Source organism: Pongo pygmaeus, chromosome 1 (assembly GCF_028885625.2).
Source record: "Pongo pygmaeus isolate AG05252 chromosome 1, NHGRI_mPonPyg2-v2.0_pri, whole genome shotgun sequence".
Lineage (NCBI taxonomy): Eukaryota > Metazoa > Chordata > Mammalia > Primates > Hominidae > Pongo > Pongo pygmaeus.
The window spans coordinates 21404121-21420247 of record NC_072373.2 but is presented as its reverse complement, the minus strand read 5'-3'; the positions used below and the strand labels follow the sequence as shown (position 1 = coordinate 21420247).

The 16127-nt window shown below is 41.6% G+C and overlaps 1 pseudogene; it reads right to left on the bottom strand.

Annotated features, from left to right (window-relative positions):
• Positions 1 to 3587: 3587 nt before the first annotated feature.
• On the bottom strand, positions 3588 to 4070 carry LOC129034100 (cytosolic iron-sulfur assembly component 2A-like; annotated as a pseudogene).
• Between the last annotated feature and the right edge of the window lie 12057 nt (positions 4071 to 16127).

Here is a 16127-nt window from a genome sequence, read left to right as displayed (position 1 = left end):
TCTGAAGCCTTCTTCTCTCAGCTCGTCAAAGTCATTCTCCATCCAGCTTTGTTCCATTGCTGGTGAGGAACTGCGTTCTTTTGGAGGAGGAGAGGCACTCTGCTTTTTAGAGTTTCCAGTTTTTCTGCTCTGTTTTTTCCCCATCTTTGTGGTTTTATCTACTTTTGGTCTTTGATGATGGTGATGTACAGATGGGTTTTTGGTGTGGATGTCCTTTCTGTTTGTTAGTTTTCCTTCTAACAGACAGGACCCTCAGCTGCAGGTCTGTTGGAGTACCTGGCCGGCCGTGTGAGGTGTCAGTCTGCCCCTGCTGGGGGGTGCCTCCCAGTTAGGCTGCTCGGGGGTCAGGGGTCAGGGACCCACTTGAGGAGGCAGTCTGCCCATTCACAGATCTCCAGCTGCGTGCTGGGAGAACCACTGCTCTCCTCAAAGCTGTCAGACAGGGACATTTAAGTCTGCAGAGGTTACTGCTGTCTTTTTGTTTGTCTGTGCCCTGCCCTCAGAGATGGAGCCTACAGAGGTAGGCAGGCCTCCTTGAGCTGTGGTGGGCTCCACCCAGTTCGAGCTTCCTGGCTGCTTTGTTTACCTAAGCGAGCCTGGGCAATGGTGGGCGCCCCTCCCCCAGCCTTGCTGCCGCCTTGCTGTTTGATCTCAGACTGCTGTGCTAGCAATCAGCAAGACTCCGTGGGCGCGTAGGACCCTCTGAGCCAGGTGTGGGCTATAATCTCCTGGTGCACCGTTTCCTAAGCCCGTCGGAAAAGCACAGTATTCGGGTGGGAGTGGCACGATTTTCCAGGTGCCGTCTGTCACCCCTGGAAAGGGAACTCCCTGACCCCTTGCACTTCCCGAGTGAGGCAATGCCTCGCCCCTGCTTCGGCTGGGGCACGGTGCGCTCACCCACTGACCTGCACCCACTGTCTGGCACTCCCTAGTGAAATGAACACGGTACCTCAGATGGAAATGCAGAAATCACCCGTCTTCTGCGTTGCTCACGCTGGGAGCTGTAGACCGGAGCTGTTCCTATTCGGCCATCTTGGCTCGCTATCTACCTATTAAGCTAGGTTGCAGTTCATCCACAAGGACTCAAATATAGAAGTATGAAGTCCTTCTCAGGCCATATTTAGTTTGCTTCAACAACTCCCCTCTTTTGGTCATTTTCTCAATTTTAAGAGATTGACCAAAACTTTAGTTGTTGTCACTATCTCCATTGTAGATATACTTATTTGCTCCTGAAATGCAGTGGGAAACAGTAGAACAATGAGTTTTCCAAAGGTAGGAACAAAGACTGAGTAGATGGTACCTCTTTATGCTGGAACATCCTGTTTACAGGAGAAAAAACCTGGTCTGTTTTAGAATTTATGTGTATCCTTAATTTGATTATGTCACATTTAACATGAGTGACTCCATTTTAGTTTGGTTTGTCCTGTTGGGACCTAGTGTATGAGCTTAGTCCAAAACAATGGCCTCCCATAATTGTGTTTTTTTAAAAATTCCCCCTTTTTGGTCAGGTTCTTACTTAGGTGAGAGTGTGACCAAAACTTGGGGCCTTAGCACCACTCTCTGTTACCATCATTTTGGGTTTCTGGTGTCAACACATCATTCATAGGTTATGGTATCCTCATGGTCACATATTTCTTTCAGCTCTTTCATTCCAGTTGAAGAGAAACCATTTGATGTTCTAGAGATAGCTGCATGCAAACATTTAAAACCTTTGAGAGAATACAGTGCACCAGAGAGACAATTATTATGCCTATTGGGAGCATAATACCAAGAGTTTGGAGTATGCTCCCTACCCAGGGTCCCCATAAACCAAACCACCTAAAATTAAATAGATTAAAGAATGAGTGAGATGAAGGGTCTACTTGCTTGACTAAGTGATCTTTTCATTAATCCTCTACAACTGAATTTTTATAATCTACATTTAATGTATTCCTCCATAGGGCACAACTGCCAGCAGCTGCACAGGTACTTTTCTATTTAGCTAATTCTATTATTTAGCATAACTTTCATAAGAGAATTTAAAGTCTGTTGTGTAACGATAGCCTTTACAGTAGAATCTGCTAGAAAGCCTATTATGAGGGATACATTTCTAGTTATTGCCTATTTTATTCTAAACCATGGAAAAAGGACCTAACAAACGATGTCCTTTTAGAAAAGTGAAGGCCCCCTGACAATGTTCTCTTTAACCCATGATGTGGGTTAAGAGGAGTTTTTACTGATTATGAGGAAATGTATGTACAATTAAAGTTTTTCACCTACATTGGGCCTTCGTCTTGTCTTTATCAAAGTATAAGGTTATTCACATATAAGGCTGACTGCAAAATCCTTCACAAATAAAAGTATACCCTATAACTGAACATAATAGAACCCCTTTTCATTTCTATTGTTCATAGAGGCATAAACAAGGAAAAAATATTCAAAGATAAGAGTCTCGTCATAGAAGTCTTGATCCGTGATCATGGGAAAAGCTTTTCACATCAAGGATGCCATCTTCTTCTGGGAAGAAACTTTCTGGGTTAGTTTTACCTTAAGTATTCCAACGGGTGTACAGTTCCAAGAGTGTAGAGGAACCCCTCTCAGTTGTTTATGAACCCAAGGTTCAAGGTTCCAAAGTTTTGTTGCAGTGTAGAAGGACAGTCTTTCTCTGATGTTCTCAGAAGAGTCAGTCTTCAGGTTCTGGATTGTGAAGGGGTTGATTGTCCTTAGTGAACCATAAAAAGTTTTCTTTATCTAGTGAAAATATACTCTGGCATAATAATTAGCTGTTATAACATAAAATATGCATTGAAAATGACAGTGGAATGAAATTCATTTATACATGTTTGAATGACTCATCGGGTAGCCAAATGTACCTGAAGGTTTGATTACCTTCCCAGGAATATGGAACCAATCATTGGTTTTATTTTTATTTTTTTTTTTTTTTTTGAGACGGAGTCTCACTCTGTTGCCCAGGCTGGAGTGCAGGGGCATGATCTTGGCTCACTGCAACCTCTACCTCCCGGGTTCAAGTGATTCTTCTGCCTCAGCCTCCTGAGTAGCTGGGACTATAGGCACCTGCCACCACGCCCAGCTAATTTTTACATTTTTAGTAGAGACAGGGTTTCACCATATTGGCCAGGCTGGTCTTGAACTCCTGACTTTGTGATCCACCCACCTCAGCCTCCCAAAGTGCTGGGATTACAGGTGTGAGCCACTGTGTCCGGCTGTGTGTGTGTGTGTGTTTTTTTTACAAGAATCATCTGCTTATTTATTTTACAGAGTAATTATTTAAATTGAATACATTTGGGCACAGTAGATATTGGACATGAAAAGTATTTGTATCAGAATGGGCATCAGAAAAATAGCAACTCATCTTACACATAATAACTAGAAAATATTATTCTGTCTGATCATTTAAGTGTTACAAATCCTGAGAATGTTATACACTGAACAAATTAGGTACTATCTTAAAATTAAATCTTGCTTGGAAATAACCCTTTAAAAATGATCTGAGGTACAAATCATCTCTGTATTAAACGTGAGTCTTTGACATTATACAAAGAGTTTAAACAAATATATCAATTACAGGTCAGTGGCTCTTAAAATAGCTACCAGTCAGGTTCAAGGACACACTGTTCCGCAATTTCCCATAAGCTGGGGTTTTCCATTGCAGTCTCCACTTGCTCTTTGTTGTTTATCTGCGTACTTATATCTTCTTCTGTTGAGTGAGTTCCTTCAGAAATGTAGATTTCCAACTTATGTTTAAATGGTAAACACCGCTGAAGTTTTATTCTTAAGCACAGCCCCATAAGAATCGCCAAATATCAATGAGGTACTCTTGGTGTAAACTTGATAATAACCAGATAGTCTTTTTCATTTATCTCCTGAACTTCCATATAACTTTCTGTTACCAGTTCCAGTTCTTCTAAAGTATTGGGCTTTTCTGGGTCCCAGATAGTTCGAATCAAATCATAAACCTTTAGCACTTTCTCTTCCATGATGCAGGGCTGCCAGGCAGCTCCCCACTCAAAGAGGCCTGAGAGCCACAGAACTCTGCTCAGTGTCCAGGAGAGCAGCCTCAGCTCTGCCATCCCTGGCAACTGTGGAAGCATTGGTTTTAAACAGTTTTCGCAATTTACAAGTTAACCACATCAGTATATTAAATTTGGGTCATTTTATCTTTTCCATGTGAGTCATAAAATCCAGAACCTTTAATAACAAAAGCCTTAGAGTCTCAAGAGGGACGAGGTGGCCATCCTGGTTCTCCATGAGTCCATGCTTAACATTGGACTTATGTCTTCTTGAATACCAGTTGTTTCTCCAATTTATCATAGGTAATTTGACTCAGACCTTGGAGTTCAAATTGTATATCTAAACAATTTTAGTATTGGCTGGTTTAACATGAAAATCTGGCAAAGCATTTTCTTGGAATTTCAATAATTTTTTCTTTTTTTGAGACAGAGTCTTACTCTGTTGTCCAGGCTGGAGTACAGTGGCATGATCTTGGCACACTGCAGCCTCCACCTCCTGGGTTCAAGTGATCCTCCTGCCTCAGCCTCCCAAGTAGCTGAGATTACAGACTTGCACCACCATACCCAGCTAATTTTTGTATTTTTAGTAGATAAAGGGTTTTGCTAATTTTTGTATTTTTAGTAGATACAGGGTTTTGCCATTTTGGCCAGGCTGGTCTCGAACTCCTGACCCTGTCAGGTGATCTGCCCACCTCGGCCCCCCAAAGTGCTGGGAAATCAGGTGTGAGTCACTCTGCCTGGCCTGTATTTAGTTAATTTTTTCTGTTTCACTTGGGTTAGCAGTTTTATACAAGGGAATTTGGTTATTTCTGTCGTGTATAATAACATAATAACCATAATTATGATTGACAGTATATACTCAGACATATTAGAATTTTAGAAATCCTATATAATTTTGGAACATATATTATTGTCCACTAAAATATAAACAGAAGATTAAACATTATTTTTATTTTGACAATGCTTCTATGTAACTTAACATGTTAAATAATTCTGTTTACCTCTCTTTTAGAGGCTTTAGGGGCCCTCTGTAGTATTCCAAAGTTAGAGGTCAAAAAAGACCATTTTGGGGCCAGGTGCAGTGGCTCATGCCTGTAATCCCAGCATTTTGGGAGGCCAAGGTGGGTGAATCACCTGACACCAGGAGTTCAAGACTAGCCTGGCCAATGTGGTGAAACCCCATCTCTACTAAAATCACAAAATTAGCTGAGCATGGTGGCAGGTGCCTGTAATTCCAGCTACTCAGGAGGCTGAGGCAGGAGAATTGCTTGAACCCAGGAGGAGGAGGTTGCAGTGAGCCAAGATTGCACCATTGCACTCCAGCCTAGGCAACGAGAGTGAAGCTCCCGTCAAAAAAAAAAAAAAAAGTAAAAGAAAAAAGAAAGACCACCAAATTGGGCTGGGTATGGTGGCTCACACCTGTAATCCTAGTAATCCTAGCACTTTGGGAGGCTGAGACAGGCAGATCACTTGAGGTCAGAACTTTGAGACCACCCTGGCCAATGTGGTGAAACCCCATTTCTACTAAAAATACTAAATTTACCCAAGCATAGTGGTGCATGCCTATAGTCCCAACTACTTGGGAGGCTGAGGCAAGAGAATTGCTTCAACCCAGGAGGTGGAGGTTGCAGATCAGCCTGACCAACATGGAGAAACCCCATCTCTACTAAAAATACAAAATTAGCCAGGCATGGTGGTGTATGCCTGTAATCCCAGCTACTCAGGAGGCTGAGGCAGGAGAATAACTTGAACCCAGGAGGTGGAGGTTGCGGTGAGCTGAGATCATGTCATTGCACTCCAGCCTGGGCAACAAGATCGCAACTCCATCTCAAAAAAAAAAAAAAATGTTAAAGGTTTAAAACATTTGATATTATGAACTAGAATTCCAGTTTACCATAAGTCATTCATTTAGCCAAAATGATGACTCAAACATTTTTCAAAAGGCAAAAACCTTTACTCATTAATAGAAAGAAGACTTACCTTTCCAAATAATCTGTCTTGTGTATTTCCCCCCTCCCCTTTTTTTTGGTAGTGTATTTAAAAGGCAAACAAAATCTTTCATTATCTTTCAATATTAAATGAAAATTTTGTTCAAGAGAGAAAGCCAAATTTCACCCTTGCATTAGTGGACTATTAATGTCAACCACAGTTTTTAATATAACCTCATAGACAAATGTATCCAATTTTAATCAGTTTGACCATAAGGCGAGATTTTCATAAACTTTTTATAACCCTTTACAAATTTTTGTTAAAAAGCAGATTAGTGCTTTAAGAAAACCCTGTTGTACTTTTATTTTGACATTCAATTTAGGGAAAAAACAAATAATACCCCTTTAAATTTAGTCAATATTTTCACACATAGAATTTCTTTTACAAGGTTAATTTTTACAAACCTTCCACTATTTCTTTAAACCTTTAGTTTAATTTAATTTAATTTAAAACAATCCTTTAACCCTCTAAAGTAGGCAAAAATTTATATTCCCATGCCCTTTTATAATCTCTTAACCAAAAACACATTTCATTTTCCTTGCACACCTTGTAAAATCTATTTTTTTCAGTAGTTTCAATTACATGTTATAATGGTAATTCTTAGCAACTTTCACTTTTGGTGCATAAATTTTCTTTTATGAATCCTTTCACAACTTACACAGAGCATCTACGACATGCTTGGACTTTCTGACTTGTCTTAAACATGCCTCTTTTAAATAACCAGTCATTTTACTTCAGGAGAAGAATTTAGCTTACAAGACCCTTTCTTATATAAAGTCTCTTTTCTTTATAAACTTCTTTTCATAGCTAGGGGGCATGGCTAATTCCACATATTCCCAGGACTTATTTAGAATTTAATGTCCCCAAAATTAATTGAACAATTTTCAAAAGTCAAAGCATTATATGACCTTAAAGCATTAAGGAAACCTAATGTCTGACCTGCATAATTTAGACTAAATATTAAATAATAAATATCTGACCTGCATAATTTAGACTAAACACTAAATACATAAATTTTAGGCTAAAATAAATGTCTTTATTTTATCAATAATTTTTTTTTTTGGAGGCAGAGTCTTGCTCTGTTGCCCAGGCTGGAGTGCAGTGGCACAATCTGGGCTCACTGCAAGCTCCACCTCTCTGGTTCATGCCATTCTTCTGCCTCAGCTTCCTGAGTAGCTGGGACTACAGGCGCCCGCCACCACGCCTAGCTAATTTTTTGTATTTCCAGTAGAGACGGGGTTTCACCATGTTAGCCAGGATGGTCTCGATCTCCTGACCTCGTGATCTGCCCTCCTCAGCCTCCCAAAGTGCTGGGATTACAGGCGTGAGCCACCATGCCACCTGACCTATTTTATCAATAATTTTTAAGCTGTTTTTGTTTTCCAAAGATTACTAAACTTACATGAACTAAAAGGCATTACAGTTTTTATTTTTCTTTTAAAATTATTTAAGTGCTTATTTTTGTTTAAGCCAATTAGAGCTCTTTTATATAAACATTACACACACAACAACACATACATAACTACACGGACAGACTGAAGAAGATTACTACAGTAGCTGTAAGTTTTTTTTGCCAGTTTTTAAGTTTCTTAATTTGATTATTCACTTTAGGGCAGAGTCCTTGGAGGAACAGGGCCAGGAAAGGGTCTCTGGTGCCTCCTGTTTTTCCCAAGGAGCTCCAGGCTGTTAGAGCTTGAATATCTGCTTTTAGTTAAGCTGACTTTTAACCGTAGAACTCTTTAATAAAGTCCTTCTAAAATTTCTTATTACCTGACTTTAGCCAGGCCAAATGGCTGATATTTCTGGCTTTTAAACTTTACCAAAAGTAACCTCATAGGTGCTCTGAGAAGGGAAAATTCAAGACAGTTTGTGGAGGGGAAGAGAATTTAAAAATGGCAAAGGTCACCCAAATATTAATCAGAAAGGCTCATCCCCTAATCTAGGGATTGAACCCTGAACCCGGGCCGCCATTGTGAAAAGAGAAAGCATGGCCACGTAATTACAAGGTCAAGCTCCCAAGGACATAACTGACCAATTTGCTGAGCCATCTTAAAAAGTGGGCTTATGGGCATCCTAAACCTATGTTCTATCCTAAGGTACCCCTCTTTATGACAGAACAATACAGAAAGACACACAAAGCACATCAGATTTGCTACAGTTTAAGACCAGCCTCACAAATCCTTTTTTCCATTAATCAGAATTTACAGAGGGGATAAACAGTGATTTTTACCATTCATTCAACAAGTTTGCATAGAGAGAGAGAGAGATCAGAAGTCTGACTGGTAAGAAATTCTTACCCTTTTGCTGGCATGCCAGGCTTCTGGGTTCTCTTTCCCTGAGTGGCCCTAATGACCCAGCTGGCTGTACCATAGCCCTGGGGGCCAAGACACAACACAAAGGAAAATTTTCTTTTTTCATTCTGGCCAGAGCAAAATATGTGTGATAAAACACAGACATTAGCCACTCTGCTTAGCAGCCAATATCAAACTGGCAAGACTTAAATTTGCCCCCAGATGGGCCCCATTGTCTTTAATCCAACCTCTGACTAGGAGTTTCAATATATGGTCTCTGGGCAAGATGGTTGCCCTGAGTAACAGAAAAGATGGAAAGGAAAGGTAGAGAAATAAAAGTATTACCCATGGCAGGATGGGGAAGGTGAAGAGCTCAGGAAGGCCAGAGCAAGACCGACTCATTGCAGCAATACTGCAAAGTTCAGGTGGCCGCTTGTCAGTAGCAAAGATATCTTTTCCAGCAGTCTCATCAGCTCTCAAGTTTCCCCATTTGGGAGGAAAAAGCTCCCTATGTGCTACTACTATCCTGTACATACATGCCTAATCTTGTCACCCACAACCATCAGCAAAGAGTGCAAGGCAAATTATTCCAAAGAGAATAGCAGTTAACATTCCATAGTGCCTAACCTGTTCTTAGCCAAAAGGGACTTTACTGAGAGCCCTCATTTTTAAATGTACTTCAATGTGTTGCTCATTCAGAACATTCCACTGTAAGTTATCTTTAGTAAGATTTTGCCATTTCTGTGAGACTTTGCTGCCTCCTAGGCCTAATGTGTAATCCGGAAGGAACTCAGTTTTCCAGAAATTAAGAATCCTATTTTTACCTAAAATATTGGCTTTATTCTCAGGTTCTCTTAATTAACTTAGCCAATGATTTTTCCTACCTAAGTGCACAAGAAAAATGAAACAAAGGGGTAGAACACAAAAATTCCTATGAATTTTCAAAAGCCAAATTTTATAACCCCTGCAATATCACTGCTTACTACCAGTTTGTTTCTGACCCAGTCATATGTAAAAGGCCTCTAACTGGATCAAAGCCAGTTAATTCCCAGATCAAATCCATTCCTGTACCCAGCCCAGTTTGTGTCGTGACTTCCAAACCCAGTTTGGATCAGAAATTTGCTCAAAGAAACTCAGAGAGCTCAAAACACAAATCTGTGGAGCTCTGAAATCTGAGAGCTTACCCACAATCCTCAGCTGCTCCAAGAGATCAGTGGACACAAGTGGGTCCTGCAGGTACCTTGCATATTCACTCAGCACTCCTGGGGGTTGCTAGAGGCTCTACCTCGAATCCCACTTCTGACACAACCTGATAAAAGAAAAACTTCAGCCAAATTAAATTTAAAGGAGTTTAATTGAGCAATGAATGATTTGTGAATTGGGCAGCCCCCAGAATCACAGCAGATTCACAGAGACTCCAGTGCAGCCACATGGTGGAAGAAGATTTATAGACAAAAAAAGGGAAATGATGTACACAAATCGAAAGTGAGGTACAGAACGGTTGGATTGGTTACAGGTTAGCTTTTGCCTTATTTGAACACAGTTTGAACACTCAGCAGGGTATGAATGGTTGAAGTATGGCATCTGGGATTGGCCCAGACTTAGCTATTGTTACAGGCGCATACTCCTAAGTTTTCAATCTTGTCTACCTATTAAGTTAGGTTGCAGTTCATCCACAAAAACTTAAATATAGAAGCATGGAGCCCTCAGGCCATATTTAGTTCACTTTAACACACTCTTCTGTGCATTCTGAATTATAATCCTCATTTCTTCTCATTCCCGAGTAAACTCAACATATCCAGAGATAATTTTCTCTACATGTTTTTTAGGTTGACAGTTTCAAAGCAGTTTGCAGGGATTTCTCTTTGTCTTTAAAAACTCCCTTTTGTCCCGATTTTCCTCCGGTGGGCTATGACTTCCGTAGATGCTGAGTGGATTAAAACAAAGAGTTTTTCACATTATACTCTCAGAACACACTTTTTTTAAAAAAAATCTTTAATCATTGGCTATCACAATATGCTTCAGACACCATATGGGGATTTCTCCACACACACTAAGCAAGCAATCAGTTTTGCAGCGGATAGCAGCTGGGTTTCCTCTGTTCAGTTCGACTCTACTTGAATGCCAATCACAAGCCCCAAGTTCCTTTAGCTGTATTCTGGCCTACCAGCTATAAAGTATGGATCCTAGGACCCCCTTTGGATTCGATTAATTTGCTAGAGCAGCTCACAGAATTCAAACACTTAGGTTTCCTGGTTTATTATAAAGCATACAGATGAAGGGATGCACAGGGCAAGTTATGTGGCTGAAAGCTCCACGCTTTCTGTGGGTCAGCCACCCTCCATGAAACTCCACGTGTTCAGCTACCCAAGCTCTCCAAACCTAGTCCTTTTGGGGTGTTTATAGAGGCTTCATTACTTAGGCATGGTTGACTAAATCACTGGCCATAGGTACTCAGTTTAACCTTCAGTCCCTTTCCCCTCCCCAGACATGGGGAGGTGGGGATGAGGCTGAAAATTCCAATCCTGCCTTGATCTTTTCAGTGACAAGCCCCATTCTGAAGCTACCTAGGGGCTGCCAGCCACCAGTCAACTCATTAGCATACAAAAAATCACTTACTTATAGAGATATCAAGGACTTCAGGTGTTGTATGCCAGGAAAGGCCTTTCACCCTCAAGATTTGCTGAAAATCATCTGACAAAACAGCGATGAATATATATGACACACACATTTATTAATATGATGGGAGAGAATCTCAGAGTGACTACCCCACCACTGAGTGGGTACAGATGGTTACATGCCCTTAGGGGCAAGGGAGATGGGGAAGCATAAATGATTTTAGGAGCTCAGTAAATGACTTTTAGGGGAGTTCAATGGGCTTGAAGAACATACAATGGCCTCCACAAAGTCTGTTGGGCTCACAGGGTAGATGGTGGTTTGTGAAATCTGTCCGGGTGGACTGACTTCAGACTTTCTCCCTGCAATATGAATTCAGTTAATAAAAACTCAGGGAAGGGACCAGAGGAAATTGTTTTCTTCTTTAGGCAGATAAGGGAGCTTCAGAGAACAACTTTATCCTGTGCTTTGGGAGAGACAGAGAATTGGGAGACATGAGGTGGGGAAGGTCAGAGAGACCTTGCAGCTTCTTCATTTCCACATGTCAAAGTGCCATATTTTGGGAATATCTGTTTCTGAGCCCCCAAAATGGAGACAAAGCCTAAATATGTATATTTCACAATATCATACATGCATACCTTTGGTTGCAATCTTTTGCTATTCCCAAATAAAATGTTTTCTTTTAGGAAGCCAGTCTTTCTAAGGCTGACAACCCAAGGTGGTGGCATGGGTTGACTTAAGCCAGGCCTGCACAGTGGTGACCTATGTCACTGCAGGGGCAAGTGGGGTGGGCAAGTGCAGAGCTGTGACATAAGCAGGTGACTTTCCCTATCAGAACTTTCAGTTAAGTCACTTCCATGGAAGAAGAGGCTCTTCTATGAAGAGCCTCTGTAACAGTACTGACTCCATGTTAGAGGAAAACTTGCTTGCTTGAATACAATTATTGCTTTGCTTGAGTCTTTAGATTATTCACTAAAAACAGCCTCAGAAAAAGAGGACCTTCAACAGAGATTTTTTAAAATGTGCCAACCAACAACTCTGGGAATGAATTGGCCGGCCTGACCATACCCACAGAAGGCCACAAAGCATTGACCAAGATGGCAAGGATTAACTGCCCACCAGAGAATGCCCACGTTTCACAAGAATGTTTTCATTATTTTCCCTAATTTCCCTTAAAAACCCCTGATTTAGAAGCATGACTCAGAAAGGTGATCTTTGAACCCTAGTTCACTGCCTTCCCTGGGTTGCTGGCTTCTTGAATAAAGCTAACTTTCCTTTCACCAAAGCTTGTCTCTTGAGTTTTTGCCTTTCAAGCTACAAGTGGCCCAGACCTGAGTTCAGTTACACCTCTGCTAGCAACATCCAGCACCACCAATGAACAAACACTGCCTGCAATAAGCCCCTGTGAACAATAGTTTCTGTTTCAAAATATCTTACATGCACTTACTCTTTTTTACCTTCAAAAGCTTCCTCTTGTCCCAACCCCTCAAATATGCTTATGGTCCACAAAAGCACATGCATCCCAGATTGCAATTCCTTGGCTATTCACAAATAAACTCTTTGTTTTGAGAACTGGTCTCTCTTGCTCATTTTGTTACTGTAGGTAGTTAGGCAGACATGAGCAGGGCAGGAGAGGCCCTCCCCCAAACCAGGAATGTCAAATGATCACCAGGTGATGATCAGGTGGTTGCTAAACTGTTGCTTTAAAATAATTGTTTGCAGCTGGTGCCAGGGAACGCTGTCTCCTAATAGATAACACCTGAAGCTGTTAATCAGCCGCTTCCAAATAAGATCTTAGGAGTTGAGTGAGTGGGGTCAAGCATGAGCACTAAGAGGCAAAATGGCAGAGTTTAACTGGTGTATGACCTTCCTCTAGGAACACTCAACTGGTAAGGGAAGAATGCCTCAGATAAGCATGCATACAACTCCAGTAAACACACTGTGCATGTGGCCCCTCCCAAGTGCTGGCAGGCCACTGAGCATGTAGACCGCCCACCCTAAGGGAAGAATCAGGGGAGAAGAGATGCAAGATCTCAGAAACATGCCAATGTATAAGACCCCAAGTCAAAGGTCAAATCGTGCACCTGAATCTCTCAAGTTGCCCTCATGGTCCTCTTCCAAGTGTACTTTACTTCCTTTCGTTCCTGCTCTAGAACTTTTTAATAATAAACTTTCATTCCTGCTCTAAAATTTGCCTTGGTGTGTCAAGAATTCAGGTTGGTGCAGACCCATACAGATTCACCACTGCTAACAATTTCAGGTTGACACAGAAAGGAGGAGCTTTTCCCAGATCAGCAACCTCTGGAACCATATGCAGTACCCACCTGAGTCCATTGCACTCTCAGCTTCCACGAGTAATCTTTATTCTGTGTGGTTTAGTTCTATCTTGGATTCAAACTCCCTCCTTTTGGTTGAACTCTCTGACTTTATTCAGGATTTGTTTCTATTGACACTGCGTCCTTTCTTGTGTGTTCTGCACTGGAAAAGCCTATCCTATGCAAACCTACCTGCAAAAGGCCGGGGGAGCTGAGAGGCTGAAGAAAGAGGCTGACAAATCTGAAATCTCAGAAAAAAAAATTTGATAGAGACTTATGGACAAAAGCTATGACTCAGGCAGCCTGCAGATGGTGGATCCCTTCTCTGTTACCCCCTAGACCCAGGCCTTTATAAGGAAGGAATATGTAGGGCAATTGAAGTCAACCCCGCAGGGAAAGACAAGAATTTTCCAAAAGGCAGGATTTATGGTCACGTTTATGATAATGTGAAGGGATTGTTTTGGCCTATAGCAGGATGTGCAGTGAGTCCACACTCCTACAAGTCCCAGGACTGGGGTTAATCAGAAGTGAGCATGGAAGACTAGCATCCAAGATGGAGTTGCTTTAGCCTGCACATGGCGAGTATTCTTTTGGTTTCATTTTTGGCTGCTTGCATGCAAATTAGACCTTTTCCCCTTGTTTTCATTGTTTCTAAACATCGTTTGAGAGCAAAATAACACAACATTGTTGGACACGGTTGAACACTTAAGAGCCACTGGGGTGCTCACCACCATTTTATAACAGATTCGAGTCTCCAAAGTCAAAGACTCCTTTGAAAGGACAGACTGGTCACAGACAGGCAACATTACCACTGGGGGCCTACCAGTTTCAAGAAAATTGCTGTGTAACAAGGGCTCCGTGGTCACAGGTCAGACAACTTAGGGCAAAGGCCATCCACCAAGCAAAACAAGTATCCTGTGAAAGGCATAATTGTGAAAGCAGAACACTTTGTTCAAGAGTTTTAGTTTCCTCAAAGGACCAATAGGATTTTCTTTTTGCTTTTGAGAGATTAAGAAAGAGAATGGGATTCCCAAATTCTAAAACATGCAGGGCAACCCTCCTTTAGGACCCCAGCCAGCTCCATGTCCAGACATTCAGGCTCACCCTTGTGCACCCTTTTAAACCAATGGGCATATTACACCAAGGATAATTTGGAGCTCCAATGGCCATTTGCAGATCAAAGTTCTGAAGCTTACTTTTCTGAGAACTAAATTAGGAGACCATGGCTATAGGGTCAGTCTGAATGGGAGACATATTACAATTGGCATCTTGAGGCTTCAAAGCACATTCAGGACTCAAAAATTACCTCTATACAAAACACTGTCTCAAAGCCAGTTGAGGCAAGTAAACAATTAAAAGAGGCCAAAAAAAAAAAAAAAAAAAAAAAGCCCTTAGAGGACCAGACTCTCTCCTCCCTGGAACCTCCTCCTCCCCTTCCTACAGCCCTTCCTATGAGCACTGATGACCCAGCTAAATCCCAAGTCTCCTATGTTCCTTTGACCAAGGCTTGGACTAAGGCTGAACTCGGAGCCATTGCCAAGGAATTCCCAAAAGTCACTGAAGACTGTAACTCATTTGCTGATGAATTCAACATGGTAATCCAGGCCTATCAGCCTGGCTTCCCCAATCTATACCAGCTGCTTCATACACTTGTTGATGAAGGCTAAGCCCAACATTGGATGGCTAAAGCTAACTGGACCGCACCTGAACTAGACAAACGCCCCAATACTGGGAACAAGCTCACAATCTAAAGACCCACAGAGCTATCCTTAAGTTTTCCTTAAAGCCATAGACTGGAACAAGATTCAGCTTGTACCCAAAACCAAATGAACCAGTTCAGAATTATTACAGTTGACTCCGCATCATCTTTAAGGACAATTCTGGACTTCTGTAAATGTTTATTCTACCTGAGTAGACTTTAATTCTATGTTTGTGAATGGCCTAACTTGAGAGCTTTCCCAACTTGTTAAAATAACCCACATGGAATGGGGAGCCATGTCCACTCCACATTTAGTAAGGTTGGCCAATCAGCCCCATGAGGATACCAATAAAAAGAAAATTATCAGAATCCTCAACCACCAGCTGCAACAAACGGAAGCCCCCAAACAAAATCCTCCTGGCCCCTACCATTATTATAAAAAACTGGACACTGGAAGAGAGGTTGCTATAAGTTAAAGAGAGTTAAATGACCCCTCCCTCAAAACCCTCAAGGTATATGTTCCTTTATTAAGCCATTCTTGAATTGCTATAAATACCCAAGACTGGGTGATTTGTAAGAAAAAAAAGAATTAATTGGCTCACAGTTCTGCAGGCTGTGCAAGAAACATGCAGCATCTGCTTCTGGAGAGGACTCAGGAAGCTTCCAATCATGGCGGAAGGTGAAGCAGGAGCAAGAGAGAATGGGGGAGGTGCCACACACTTTTAAACAACCAGATCTCTCGAGAACTCACTCGCTATCATGAGGACTGCACCTGCACCAAGAGGATGGTGCTAAACCATTCATGAGCAATCCACCCCTGTGATCCAATTACCTCCCACCAGGCCCCACCTCAAATACTAGATAGAGATTGCAATTCCTTCCTTCCTTCCTTCCTTTCTTCCATTCTTCCTTTCTTTCTCCTTCCTTCCTTCTTTCTTTCCTTCTTTCTCTCTTGATGGGGCCTCACTCTGTTACTCCCTTCCTTCCTTCCTTCCTTTCTTCTTTTCTTCCCTTCCTTCCTTCCTTTTCTTTCTTTCTTTTCCTTCCTTCCTTCTTTCCTTCCTTCTTTCTTTTCTTTCTTTCTTTTTTCTTTCCTTCTTTCTCTCTTGATGGGGCCTCACTCTGTTACTCAGGTTGGAATGTGGTGGCAAAATCTCAGCTCACTGCAACCTCTGCCTCCCACGCTCAAGAATTCTTTCCACCTCAG